Consider the following 15,240-nt stretch of genomic DNA (forward strand, 5'->3'; position numbering starts at 1 on the left):
ATAATGTTGCAACCACACACACGTTGACCTGCTGTGAGGAAAAAACGAGTTAGTACATTCCAAACGTGCAAAAGGTCATTTTAAAATCAACATGAAAAACCAAAATTCCAAAAGTATCAAACACAAAAAATGCTTACCGAAGAAAGAAAATGTATCGTGCTAGGCACCCTCCTCCCGCCCTGTGGTGCAACTGATGTCCCTCTCTCCAAAAATGTACTCAATGGGACCATAATGTTGCAACCACACACACGTTGACCGGCTGTGAGGAAAAAACGAGTTAGTACATTCCAAACATGAAAAAGGTCATTTTAAAATCAACATGAAAAACTAAAATTCCAAAAGTATCAAACACAAAAAAATGCTTACCGAAGAAAGAAAATGTATCGTGCTAGGCACCCTCCTCCCGCCCTGTGGTGCAACTGATGACCCTCTCTCCAAAAATGTACTCAATGGGACCATAATGTTGCAACCACACACACGTTGACCTGCTGTGAGGAAAAAACGAGTTAGTACATTCCAAACGTGCAAAAGGTCATTTTAAAATCAACATGCAAAACCAAAATTCCAAAAGTATCAAACACAAAAAATGCTTACCGAAGAAAGAAAATGTATCGTGCTAGGCACCCTCCTCCCGCCCTGTGGCGCAACTGATGACCCTCTCTCCAAAAATGTACTCAATGGGACCATAATGTTGCAACCACACACACGTTGACCGGCTGTGAGGAAAAAACGAGTTAGTACATTCCAAACATGAAAAAGGTCATTTTAAAATCAACATGAAAAACTAAAATTCCAAAAGTATCAAACACAAAAAAATGCTTACCGAAGAAAGAAAATGTATCGTGCTAGGCACCCTCCTCCCGCCCTGTGGTGCAACTGATGACCCTCTCTCCAAAAATGTACTCAATGGGACCATAATGTTGCAACCACACACACGTTGACCTGCTGTGAGGAAAAAACGAGTTAGTACATTCCAAACGTGCAAAAGGTCATTTTAAAATCAACATGAAAAACCAAAATTCCAAAAGTATCAAACACAAAAAATGCTTACCGAAGAAAGAAAATGTATCGTGCTAGGCACCCTCCTCCCGCCCTGTGGTGCAACTGATGTCCCTCTCTCCAAAAATGTACTCAATGGGACCATAATGTTGCAACCACACACACGTTGACCGGCTGTGAGGAAAAAACGAGTTAGTACATTCCAAACATGAAAAAGGTCATTTTAAAATCAACATGAAAAACTAAAATTCCAAAAGTATCAAACACAAAAAAATGCTTACCGAAGAAAGAAAATGTATCGTGCTAGGCACCCTCCTCCCGCCCTGTGGTGCAACTGATGTCCCTCTCTCCAAAAATGTACTCAATGGGACCATAATGTTGCAACCACACACACGTTGACCTGCTGTGAGGAAAAAACGAGTTAGTACATTCCAAACGTGCAAAAGGTCATTTTAAAATCAACATGAAAAACCAAAATTCCAAAAGTATCAAACACAAAAAATGCTTACCGAAGAAAGAAAATGTATCGTGCTAGGCACCCTCCTCCCGCCCTGTGGCGCAACTGATGACCCTCTCTCCAAAAATGTACTCAATGGGACCATAATGTTGCAACCACACACACGTTGACCGGCTGTGAGGAAAAAACGAGTTAGTACATTCCAAACATGAAAAAGGTCATTTTAAAATCAACATGAAAAACTAAAATTCCAAAAGTATCAAACACAAAAAAATGCTTACCGAAGAAAGAAAATGTATCGTGCTAGGCACCCTCCTCCCGCCCTGTGGTGCAACTGATGACCCTCTCTCCAAAAATGTACTCAATGGGACCATAATGTTGCAACCACACACACGTTGACCTGCTGTGAGGAAAAAACGAGTTAGTACATTCCAAACGTGCAAAAGGTCATTTTAAAATCAACATGAAAAACCAAAATTCCAAAAGTATCAAACACAAAAAATGCTTACCGAAGAAAGAAAATGTATCGTGCTAGGCACCCTCCTCCCGCCCTGTGGTGCAACTGATGTCCCTCTCTCCAAAAATGTACTCAATGGGACCATAATGTTGCAACCACACACATGTTGACCTGCTGAGAGGAAAAAACGAGTTAGTACATTCCAAACGTAAATAGGTCATTTTAAAATCAACATGAAAAACCAAAATTCCAAATGTATCAAACACAAAAAAATGATTATCGAAGAAAGAAAATGTATCGTGTTAGGCACCCTCCTCCCGCCCCGTGGCGCAACTGATGTCCCTCTCTCCAAAAATGTACTCAATGGGACCATAATGTTGCAACCACACACACGTTGACCTGCTGTGAGGGAAAAACGAGTTAGTACATTCCAATCATGAAAAAGGTCATTTTAAATTCAACATAAAATACCAAAATTCCAAAAGTATGAAACACAGAAAAATGCTTACCGACGAAAGAAAATGTATCGTGCTACGCACCCTCCTCCCGCCCTGTGGTGCAACTGATGTCCCTCTCTACAAAACTGTACTCAATGGGACCAAAATGTTGCAACCACCCAAACGTTGAACTGCTGTGAGGAAAAAACGAGTTAGTACATTCCAAACGGGAAAAAGGTCATTTTAAAATCAACATGAAAAACCAAAATTCCAAAAGTATCAAACACAAAAAAATTATTATCGAAGAAAGAAAATGTATCGTGCTAGGCACCCTCCTCCCGCCCTGTGGCGCAACTGATGTCCCTCTGTCCAAAAATGTACTCAATGGGGCCATAATGTTGCAACCACACACACGTTGACCTGCTGTGAGGAAAAAACGAGTTAGTACATTCCAAACGTGAAAAAGGTCATTTTAAAATCAACATGAAAAACCAAAATTCCAAAAGTATCAAACACAAAAAAATGATTATCGAAGAATGAAAATGTATCGTGCTAGGCACCCTCCTCCCGCCCTGTGGCGCAACTGATGTCCCTCTCTCCAAAAATGTACTCAATGGGACCATAATGTTGCAACCACACACACGTTGACCTGCTGTGAGGAAAAAACGAGTAAGTACATTCCAAACATGAAAAAGGTCATTTTAAATTCAACATAAAAAACCAAAATTCCAAAAGTATCAAACACAAAAAGATGCTTACCGACGAAAGAAAATGTATCGTGCTAGGCACCCTCCTGCCGCCCTGTGGTGCAACTGATGTCCCTCTCTACAAAACTGTACTCAATGGGACCAAAATGTTGCAACCAAACACACGTTGACCTGCTGTGAGGAAAAAACGAGTTAGTACATTCCAAACATGAAAAAGGTCATTTTAAAATCAACATGAAAAACCAAAATTCCAAAAGTATCAAACACAAAAAAATGCTTACCGAAGAAAGAAAATGTATCGTGCTAGGCACCCTCCCCCCGCCCTGTGGTGCAACTGATCACCCTCTCTCCAAAAATGTACTCAATGGGACCATAATGTTGCAACCACACACACGTTGACCTGCTGTGAGGAAAAAACGAGTTAGTACATTCCAAACGTGCAAAAGGTCATTTTAAAATCAACATGAAAAACCAAAATTCCAAAAGTATCAAACACAAAAAAATGCTTACCGAAGAAAGAAAATGTATCATGCTAGGCACCCTCCTCCCGCCCTGTGGTGCAACTGATGTCCCTCTCTCCAAAAATGTACTCAATGGGACCATAATGTTGCAACCACACACACGTTGACCTGCGGAGAGGAAAAAACGAGTTAGTACATTCCAAACGTGAAAAAGGTCATTTTAAAATCAACATGAAAAACCAAAATTCCAAAAGTATCAAACACAAAAAAATGATTATCGAAGAAAGAAAATGTATCGTGCTAGGCACCCTCCTCCCGCCCTGTGGCGCAACTGATGTCCCTCTCTCCAAAAATGTACTCAATGGGACCATAATGTTGCAACCACACACACGTTGACCGGCTGTGAGGAAAAAACGAGTTAGTACATTCCAAACATGAAAAAGGTCATTTTAAAATCAACATGAAAAACCAAAATTCCAAAAGTATCAAACACAAAAAAATGCTTACCGAAGAAAGAAAATGTATCGTGCTAGGCACCCTCCTCCCGCCCTGTGGTGCAACTGATGACCCTCTCTCCAAAAATGTACTCAATGGGACCATAATGTTGCAACCACACACACGTTGACCTGCTGTGAGGAAAAAACGAGTTAGTACATTAAAAACGTGCAAAAGGTCATTTTAAAATCAACATGAAAAACCAAAATTCCAAAAGTATCAAACACAAAAAATGCTTACCGAAGAAAGAAAATGTATCGTGCTAGGCACCCTCCTCCCGCCCTGTGGTGCAACTGATGTCCCTCTCTCCAAAAATGTACTCAATGGGACCATAATGTTGCAACCACACACACGTTGACCTGCTGAGAGGAAAAAACGAGTTAGTACATTCCAAACGTAAATAGGTCATTTTAAAATCAACATGAAAAACCAAAATTCCAAATGTATCAAACACAAAAAAATGATTATCGAAGAAAGAAAATGTATCGTGTTAGGCACCCTCCTCCCGCCCCGTGGCGCAACTGATGTCCCTCTCTCCAAAAATGTACTCAATAGGACCATAATGTTGCAACCACACACACGTTGACCTGCTGTGAGGGAAAAACGAGTTAGTACATTCCAATCATGAAAAAGGTCATTTTAAATTCAACATAAAATACCAAAATTCCAAAAGTATGAAACACAGAAAAATGCTTACCGACGAAAGAAAATGTATCGTGCTAGGCACCCTCCTCCCGCCCTGTGGTGCAACTGATGTCCCTCTCTACAAAACTGTACTCAATGGGACCAAAATGTTGCAACCACCCAAACGTTGAACTGCTGTGAGGAAAAAACGAGTTAGTACATTCCAAACATGAAAAAGGTCATTTTATAATCAACATGAAAAACCTAAATTCCTAAAGTATCAAACACAAAAAAATGCTTACCGAAGAATGAAAATGTATCGTGCTAGGCACCCTCGTCCCGCCCTGTGGTGCAACTAATGTCCCTCTCTCCAAAAATGTACTCAATGGGACCATAATGTTGCAACCACACACACGTTGACCTGCTGTGAGGAAAACACGAGTTAATACATTCCAAACATGAAAAAGGTCATTTTAAAATCAACATGAAAAACCAAAATTCCAAAAGTATCAAACACAAAAAAATGCTTACCGAAGAAAGAAAATGTATCGTACTAGGCACCCTCCTCCCGCTCTGTGGTGCAAGTGATGTCCCTCTCTCCAAAAATGTACTCAATGGGACCATAATGTTGCAACCACACACACGTTGACCTGCTGTGAGGAAAAAACGAGTTAGTACATTCCAAACATGAAAAAGGTCATTTTAAAATCAATATGAAAAACCAAAATTCCAAAAGTATCAAACACTAAAAAATGCTTACCGAAGAAAGAAAATTTATCGTGCTAGGCACCCTCCTTCCGCCCTGTGGTGCAACTGATGTCCCTCTCTCAAAAAATGTATTCAATGGGACCATAATGTTGCAACCACACACACGTTGACCTGCTGTGAGGAAAACACGGGTTAATACATTCCAAACATGAAAAAGGTCATTTTAAAATCAACATAAAAAACCAAAATCCAAAAGTATCAAACACAAAAAAATGCTTACCGAAGAAAGAAAATGTATCGTGCTAGGCACCCTCCTCCAGCCGTGTGGTGTAAGTGATGTCCCTCTCTCCAAAAATGTACCCAATGGGACCATAATGTTGCAACCACACACACGTTGACCTGCTGTGAGGAAAAAACGAGTTAGTACATTCCAAACATGAAAAAGGTCATTTTAAAATCAATATGAAAAACCAAAATTCCAAAAGAATCAAACACAAAAAAACGCTTACCGAAGAAAGAAAATGTATCGTGCTAGGCACCCTCCTCCGGCCCTGTGGTGCAACTGATGTCCCTCTCTCCAAAAATGTACTCAATGGGAGCATAATGTTGCAACCACACACACGTTGACCTGCTGTGTGGAAAACACGAGTTAATACATTCCAAACATGAAAAAGGTCATTTTAAAATCAACATGAAAAACTAAAATTCCAAAAGTATCAAACACAAAAAAATGCTTACCGAAGAAAGAAAATGTATCGTGCTAGGCACCCTCCTCCCGCCCTGTGGTGCAACTGATGTCCCTCTCTCCAAATATGTACTCAATGGGACCATAATGTTGCAACCACACACACGTTGACCTGCTGTGAGGAAAACACGAGTTAATACATTCCAAACATGAAAAAGGTCATTTTAAAATCAACATGAAAAACCAAAATTCCAAAAGTATCAAACACAAAAAAATACTTACCGAAGAAAGAAAATGTATCGTACTAGGCACCCTCCTCCCGCTCTGTGGTGCAACTGATGTCCCTCTCTCCAAAAATGTACTCAATGGGACCGTAATGTTGCAACCACACACACGTTGACCTGCTGTGAGGAAAACACGAGTTAGTACATTCCAAACATGAAAAAGGTCATTTTAAAATCAACATGAAAAACCCAAATTCCAAAAGTATCAAACACAAAATAACGCTTACCGAAGAAAGAAAATGTATTGTGCTAGGCACCCTCCTCCCTCCCTGTGGTGCAACTGATGTCCCTCTCTCCAAAAATGTACTTAATGGGACCGTAATGTTGCAACCACATACACGTTGACCTACTGTGAGGAAAAAACGAGTTAGTACATTTCAAACATGAAAAAGGTCATTTTAAAATCAACATGAAAAACCAAAATTCCAAAAGTATCAAGCACAAAATAATGCTTACCGAAGAAAGAAAATGTTTCGTGCTAGGCACCCACCTCCCGCCCTGTGGTGCAACTGATGTCCCTCTCTCCAAAAATGTACTCAGTGGGACCAGAATGTTGCAACCACACACACGTTGACCAGCTGTGAGGAAAAGACGAGTTAGTACATTTCAAACTTGAAAAAGGTCATTTTAAAATCAACACGAAAAACCAAAATTCCAAAAGTATCAAACACAAAAAAGTGATTACCAAAGAAGGAAAATGTATCGTGCTAGGCACCCTCCGCCCGCCCTGTGGTGCAACTGATGTCCCTCTCTCCAAAAATGTACTCAATGGGACCATAATGTTGCAACCACACACACGTTGACCTGCTGTGAGGAAAAAACGAGTTAGTACATTTCAAACATGAGAAAGGTCATTTTAAAATCAACACGAAAAACCAAAATTCCAAAAGTATCAAAGAGAAAATAATGCTTACCGAAGAAAGAAAATGTATCTTGCTAGGCACCCTCCTCAAGCCCTGTGGTGCAACTGATGTCCCTCTCTCCAAAAATGTACTCAATGGGACCGTAATGTTGCAACCACACACACGTTGACCTGCTGTGAGGAAAAAACGAGTTAGCACATTTCAAACATGAAAAAGGTCATTTTAAAATCAACATGAAAAACCAAAATTCCAAAAGTATCAAACACAAAAAAATGATTATCGAAGAATGAAAATGTATCGTGCTAGGCACCCTCCTCCCGCCCTGTGGTGCAACTGATGTCCCTCTCTCCAAAAATGTACTCAATGGGACCATAATGTTGCAACCACACACACGTTGACCTGCTGTGAGGAAAACACGAGTTAATACATTCCAAACATGAAAAAGGTCATTTTAAAATCAACATGAAAAACCAAAATTCCAAAAGTATCAAACACAAAAAAAGGCTTACCGAAGAAAGAAAATGTATCGCGCTAGGCACGCTCCTCCCGCCCTGTGGTGCAACTGATGACCCTCTCTCCAAAAATGTACTCAATGGGACTATAATGTTGCAACCACACACACGTTGACATGATGTGAGGAAGAAACGAGTTAGTACATTCGAAACATGAAAAAGGTCATTTTAAAATCAACACAAAAAACCAAAATTCCAAAAGTATCAAACACAAAATAATGCTTACCAAAGAAAGAAAATGTATCGTGCTAGGCACCCTCCTCCCGCCCTGTGGTGCAACTGATATCCCTCTCTCCAAAAATGTAGTCAATGGGACTATATGTTGCAACCACACACACGTTGACCTGATGTGAGGAAGAAACGAGTTAGTACATTCGAAACATGAAAAAGTCATTTTAAAATCAACATTAAAAACCAAAATTCCAAAAGTATCAAACACAAAAAAATGCTTACCGAAGAAAGAAAATGTATTGTGCTAGGCACCCTCCTCCCTCCCTGTGGTGCAACTGATGTCCCTCTCTCCAAAAATGCACTCAGTGGGACCAGAATGTTGCAACCACACACACGTTGACCAGCTGTGAGGAAAAGACGAGTTAGTACATTTCAAACATGAAAAAGGTCATTTTAAAATCAACACGAAAAACCAAAATTCCAAAAGTATCAAACACAAAAAAGTGATTACCGAAGAAGGAAAATGTATCGTGCTAGGCACCCTCCTCCCGCCCTGTGGTGCAACTGATGTCCCTCTCTCCAAAAATGTACTCAATGGGACCATAATGTTGCAACCACACACACGTTGACCTGCTGAGAGGAAAAAACGAGTTAGTACATTTCAAACATGATAAAGGTCATTTTAAAATCAACATAAAAAACCAAAATTCCAAAAGTATCAAACACAAAATAATGCTTACCAAAGAAAGAAAATGTATCGTGCTAGGCACCCTCCTCCCGCCCTGTGGTGCAACTGATATCCCTCTCTCCAAAAATGTAGTCAATGGGACTATATGTTGCAACCACACACACGTTGACCTGATGTGAGGAAGAAACGAGTTAGTACATTCGAAACATGAAAAAGGTCATTTTAAAATCAACATATAAAACCAAAATTCCAAAAGTATCAAACACAAAAAAATGCTTACCGAAGAAAGAAAATAAATCGCGCTAGGCACGCTCCTCCCGCCCTGTGGTGCAAGTGATGACCCTCTCTCCAAAAATGTACTCAATGGGACTATAATGTTGCAACCACACACACGTTGACCTGATGTGAGGAAGAAATGAGTTAGTACATTCGAAACATGAAAAAGGTCATTTTAAAATCAACATAAAAAAACAAAATTCCAAAAGTATCAAACACAAAAAAATGCTTACCGAAGAAAGAAAATGTATCGTGCTAGGCACCCTCCTCCCGCCCTGTGGTGCAACTGATATCCCTCTCTCCAAAAATGTACTCAATGGGACTATAATGTTGCAACCACACACACGTTGACCTGATGTGAGGAAGAAACGAGTTAGTACATTCGAAACGTGAAAAAGGTCATTTTAAAATCAACATAAAAAACCAAAATTCCAAAAGTATCAAACACAAAAAAATGCTTACCGAAGAAAGAAAATGTATTGTACTAGGCACCCTCCTCCCTCCCTGTGGTGCAACTGATGTCCCTCTCTCCAAAAATGTACTCAATGGGACCGTAATGTTGCAACCACACACACGTTGACCTACTGTGAGGAAAGAACGAGTTAGTACATTTCAAACATGAAAAAGGTCATTTTAAAATCAACATAAAAAACCAAAATTCCAAAAGTATCAAACACAAAAAAATGAATACCATAGAAAGAAAATGTATCGTGCTAGGCACCCTCCTCAAGCCCTGTGGTGCAACTGATGTCCCTCTCTCCAAATATGTACTCAATGGGACCGTAATGTTGCAACCACACACACGTTGACCTGATGTGAGGAAAAAACGAGTTAGTACATTCCATTCATGAAAAAGGTCATTTTAAAATCAACATAAAAAACCAATATAGCAAAAGTATCAAACGCAAAAAAATGCTTACCGAAGAAAGAAAATGTATCGTGCTAGGCACCCACCTCCCGCCCTGTGGTGCAACTGATGTCCCTCTCTCCAAAAATGTACTCAATGGGACCATAATGTTGCAACCACACACACGTTGACCTGCTGTGAGGAAACAATGGGTTAGTACATTCCAATCATGAAAAAGGTCATTTTAAAATCAACATAAAAAACCAAAATTCCAAAAGTATCAAACACAAAGAAATGCTTACCGACGAAAGAAAACGTATCGTCCTAGGCACCCTCCTCCCGCCCTGTGGTGCAACTGATGTCCCTCTCTACAAAACTGTACTCAATGGGACCATAATGTTGCAACCACACACACGTTGTCCTGCTGTGAGGAAAAAACGAGTTAGTACATTCCAAACGTGGAAAAGGTCATTTTAAAATCAACATGAAAAACCAAAATTCCAAAAGTATCAAACACAAAAAAATGCTTACCGAAGAAAGAAAATGTATCGTGCTAGGCACCCTCCTCCCGCCCTGTGGAGCAACTGATGTCCCTCTCTCCAAAAATGTACTCAATGGGACCATAATGTTGCAACCACACACACGTTGACCTGCTGAGAGGAAAAAACGAGTTAGTACATTCCAAACGTGAAAAAGGTCATTTTAAAATCAACATGAAAAACCAAAATTCCAAAAGTATCAAACACACAAAAATGATTATCGAAGAAAGAAAATGTATCGTGCTAGGCACCCTCCTCCCGCCCTGTGGCGCAACTGATGTCCCTCTCTCCAAAAATGTACTCAATGGGACCATAATGTTGCAACCACACACACGTTGACCTGCTGTGAGGAAAAAACGAGTTAGTACATTCCAAACGTGCAAAAGGTCATTTTAAAATCAACATGAAAAACCAAAATTCCAAAAGTATCAAACACAAAAAAATGCTTACCGAAGAAAGAAAATGTATCGTGCTAGGCACCCTCCTCCCGCCCTGTGGTGCAACTGATGACCCTCTCTCCAAAAATGTACTCAATGGGACCATAATGTTGCAACCACACACACGTTGACCTGCTGAGAGGAAAAAACGAGTTAGTACATTCCGAACGTGAAAAAGGTCATTTTAAAATCAACATGAAAAACCAAAATTCCAAAAGTAACAAACACAAAAAAATGATTATCGAAGAATGAAAATGTATCGTGCTAGGCACCCTCCTCCCGCCCTGTGGTGCAACTGATGACCCTCTCTCCAAAAATGTACTCAATGGGACCATAATGTTGCAACCACACACACGTTGACCTGCTGTGAGAAAAAAACAAGTTAGTACATTCCAAACATGAGAAAGGTCATTTTAAAATCAACACGAAAAACCAAAATTCCAAAAGTATCAAAGAGAAAATAATGCTTACCGAAGAAAGAAAATGTATCTTGCTAGGCACCCTCCTCAAGCCCTGTGGTGCAACTGATGTCCCTCTCTCCAAAAATGTACTCAATGGGACCGTAATGTTGCAACCACACACACGTTGACCTGCTGTGAGGAAAAAACGAGTTAGCACATTTCAAACATGAAAAAGGTCATTTTAAAATCAACATGAAAAACCAAAATTCCAAAAGTATCAAACACAAAAAAATGATTATCGAAGAATGAAAATGTATCGTGCTAGGCACCCTCCTCCCGCCCTGTGGTGCAACTGATGTCCCTCTCTCCAAAAATGTACTCAATGGGACCATAATGTTGCAACCACACACACGTTGACCTGCTGTGAGGAAAACACGAGTTAATACATTCCAAACATGAAAAAGGTCATTTTAAAATCAACATGAAAAACCAAAATTCCAAAAGTATCAAACACAAAAAAAGGCTTACCGAAGAAAGAAAATGTATCGCGCTAGGCACGCTCCTCCCGCCCTGTGGTGCAACTGATGACCCTCTCTCCAAAAATGTACTCAATGGGACTATAATGTTGCAACCACACACACGTTGACATGATGTGAGGAAGAAACGAGTTAGTACATTCGAAACATGAAAAAGGTCATTTTAAAATCAACACAAAAAACCAAAATTCCAAAAGTATCAAACACAAAATAATGCTTACCAAAGAAAGAAAATGTATCGTGCTAGGCACCCTCCTCCCGCCCTGTGGTGCAACTGATATCCCTCTCTCCAAAAATGTAGTCAATGGGACTATATGTTGCAACCACACACACGTTGACCTGATGTGAGGAAGAAACGAGTTAGTACATTCGAAACATGAAAAAGTCATTTTAAAATCAACATTAAAAACCAAAATTCCAAAAGTATCAAACACAAAAAAATGCTTACCGAAGAAAGAAAATGTATTGTGCTAGGCACCCTCCTCCCTCCCTGTGGTGCAACTGATGTCCCTCTCTCCAAAAATGCACTCAGTGGGACCAGAATGTTGCAACCACACACACGTTGACCAGCTGTGAGGAAAAGACGAGTTAGTACATTTCAAACATGAAAAAGGTCATTTTAAAATCAACACGAAAAACCAAAATTCCAAAAGTATCAAACACAAAAAAGTGATTACCGAAGAAGGAAAATGTATCGTGCTAGGCACCCTCCTCCCGCCCTGTGGTGCAACTGATGTCCCTCTCTCCAAAAATGTACTCAATGGGACCATAATGTTGCAACCACACACACGTTGACCTGCTGAGAGGAAAAAACGAGTTAGTACATTTCAAACATGATAAAGGTCATTTTAAAATCAACATAAAAAACCAAAATTCCAAAAGTATCAAACACAAAATAATGCTTACCAAAGAAAGAAAATGTATCGTGCTAGGCACCCTCCTCCCGCCCTGTGGTGCAACTGATATCCCTCTCTCCAAAAATGTAGTCAATGGGACTATATGTTGCAACCACACACACGTTGACCTGATGTGAGGAAGAAACGAGTTAGTACATTCGAAACATGAAAAAGGTCATTTTAAAATCAACATATAAAACCAAAATTCCAAAAGTATCAAACACAAAAAAATGCTTACCGAAGAAAGAAAATAAATCGCGCTAGGCACGCTCCTCCCGCCCTGTGGTGCAAGTGATGACCCTCTCTCCAAAAATGTACTCAATGGGACTATAATGTTGCAACCACACACACGTTGACCTGATGTGAGGAAGAAATGAGTTAGTACATTCGAAACATGAAAAAGGTCATTTTAAAATCAACATAAAAAAACAAAATTCCAAAAGTATCAAACACAAAAAAATGCTTACCGAAGAAAGAAAATGTATCGTGCTAGGCACCCTCCTCCCGCCCTGTGGTGCAACTGATATCCCTCTCTCCAAAAATGTACTCAATGGGACTATAATGTTGCAACCACACACACGTTGACCTGATGTGAGGAAGAAACGAGTTAGTACATTCGAAACGTGAAAAAGGTCATTTTAAAATCAACATAAAAAACCAAAATTCCAAAAGTATCAAACACAAAAAAATGCTTACCGAAGAAAGAAAATGTATTGTACTAGGCACCCTCCTCCCTCCCTGTGGTGCAACTGATGTCCCTCTCTCCAAAAATGTACTCAATGGGACCGTAATGTTGCAACCACACACACGTTGACCTACTGTGAGGAAAGAACGAGTTAGTACATTTCAAACATGAAAAAGGTCATTTTAAAATCAACATAAAAAACCAAAATTCCAAAAGTATCAAACACAAAAAAATGAATACCATAGAAAGAAAATGTATCGTGCTAGGCACCCTCCTCAAGCCCTGTGGTGCAACTGATGTCCCTCTCTCCAAATATGTACTCAATGGGACCGTAATGTTGCAACCACACACACGTTGACCTGCTGTGAGGAAAAAACGAGTTAGTACATTCCATTCATGAAAAAGGTCATTTTAAAATCAACATAAAAAACCAATATAGCAAAAGTATCAAACACAAAAAAATGCTTACCGAAGAAAGAAAATGTATCGTGCTAGGCACCCACCTCCCGCCCTGTGGTGCAACTGATGTCCCTCTCTCCAAAAATGTACTCAATGGGACCATAATGTTGCAACCACACACACGTTGACCTGCTGTGAGGAAACAATGGGTTAGTACATTCCAATCATGAAAAAGGTCATTTTAAAATCAACATAAAAAACCAAAATTCCAAAAGTATCAAACACAAAGAAATGCTTACCGACGAAAGAAAACGTATCGTCCTAGGCACCCTCCTCCCGCCCTGTGGTGCAACTGATGTCCCTCTCTACAAAACTGTACTCAATGGGACCATAATGTTGCAACCACACACACGTTGTCCTGCTGTGAGGAAAAAACGAGTTAGTACATTCCAAACGTGGAAAAGGTCATTTTAAAATCAACATGAAAAACCAAAATTCCAAAAGTATCAAACACAAAAAAATGCTTACCGAAGAAAGAAAATGTATCGTGCTAGGCACCCTCCTCCCGCCCTGTGGAGCAACTGATGTCCCTCTCTCCAAAAATGTACTCAATGGGACCATAATGTTGCAACCACACACACGTTGACCTGCTGAGAGGAAAAAACGAGTTAGTACATTCCAAACGTGAAAAAGGTCATTTTAAAATCAACATGAAAAACCAAAATTCCAAAAGTATCAAACACACAAAAATGATTATCGAAGAAAGAAAATGTATCGTGCTAGGCACCCTCCTCCCGCCCTGTGGCGCAACTGATGTCCCTCTCTCCAAAAATGTACTCAATGGGACCATAATGTTGCAACCACACACACGTTGACCTGCTGTGAGGAAAAAACGAGTTAGTACATTCCAAACGTGCAAAAGGTCATTTTAAAATCAACATGAAAAACCAAAATTCCAAAAGTATCAAACACAAAAAAATGCTTACCGAAGAAAGAAAATGTATCGTGCTAGGCACCCTCCTCCCGCCCTGTGGTGCAACTGATGACCCTCTCTCCAAAAATGTACTCAATGGGACCATAATGTTGCAACCACACACACGTTGACCTGCTGAGAGGAAAAAACGAGTTAGTACATTCCGAACGTGAAAAAGGTCATTTTAAAATCAACATGAAAAACCAAAATTCCAAAAGTAACAAACACAAAAAAATGATTATCGAAGAATGAAAATGTATCGTGCTAGGCACCCTCCTCCCGCCCTGTGGTGCAACTGATGACCCTCTCTCCAAAAATGTACTCAATGGGACCATAATGTTGCAACCACACACACGTTGACCTGCTGTGAGAAAAAAACAAGTTAGTACATTCCAAACGTGAAGAAGGTCATTTTAAAATCAACATGAAAAACCAAAATTCCAAAAGTATCAAACACAAAAAAATGCTTACCGAAGAAAGAAAATGTATCGTGCTAGGCACCCTCCTCCCGCCATGTGGCGCAACTGATGTCCCTCTGTCCAAAAATGTACTCAATGGGACCATAATGTTGCAACCACACACACGTTTACCTGCTGTGAGGAAAAAACGAGTTAGTACATTCGAAACGTGAAAAAGGTCATTTTAAAATCAACATGAAAAACCAAAATTCCAAAAGTATCAAACACAAAAAAATTATTATCGA

Source organism: Schistocerca piceifrons, chromosome 4 (assembly GCF_021461385.2).
Source record: "Schistocerca piceifrons isolate TAMUIC-IGC-003096 chromosome 4, iqSchPice1.1, whole genome shotgun sequence".
Classification (NCBI taxonomy): Eukaryota; Metazoa; Arthropoda; class Insecta; order Orthoptera; family Acrididae; genus Schistocerca; species Schistocerca piceifrons.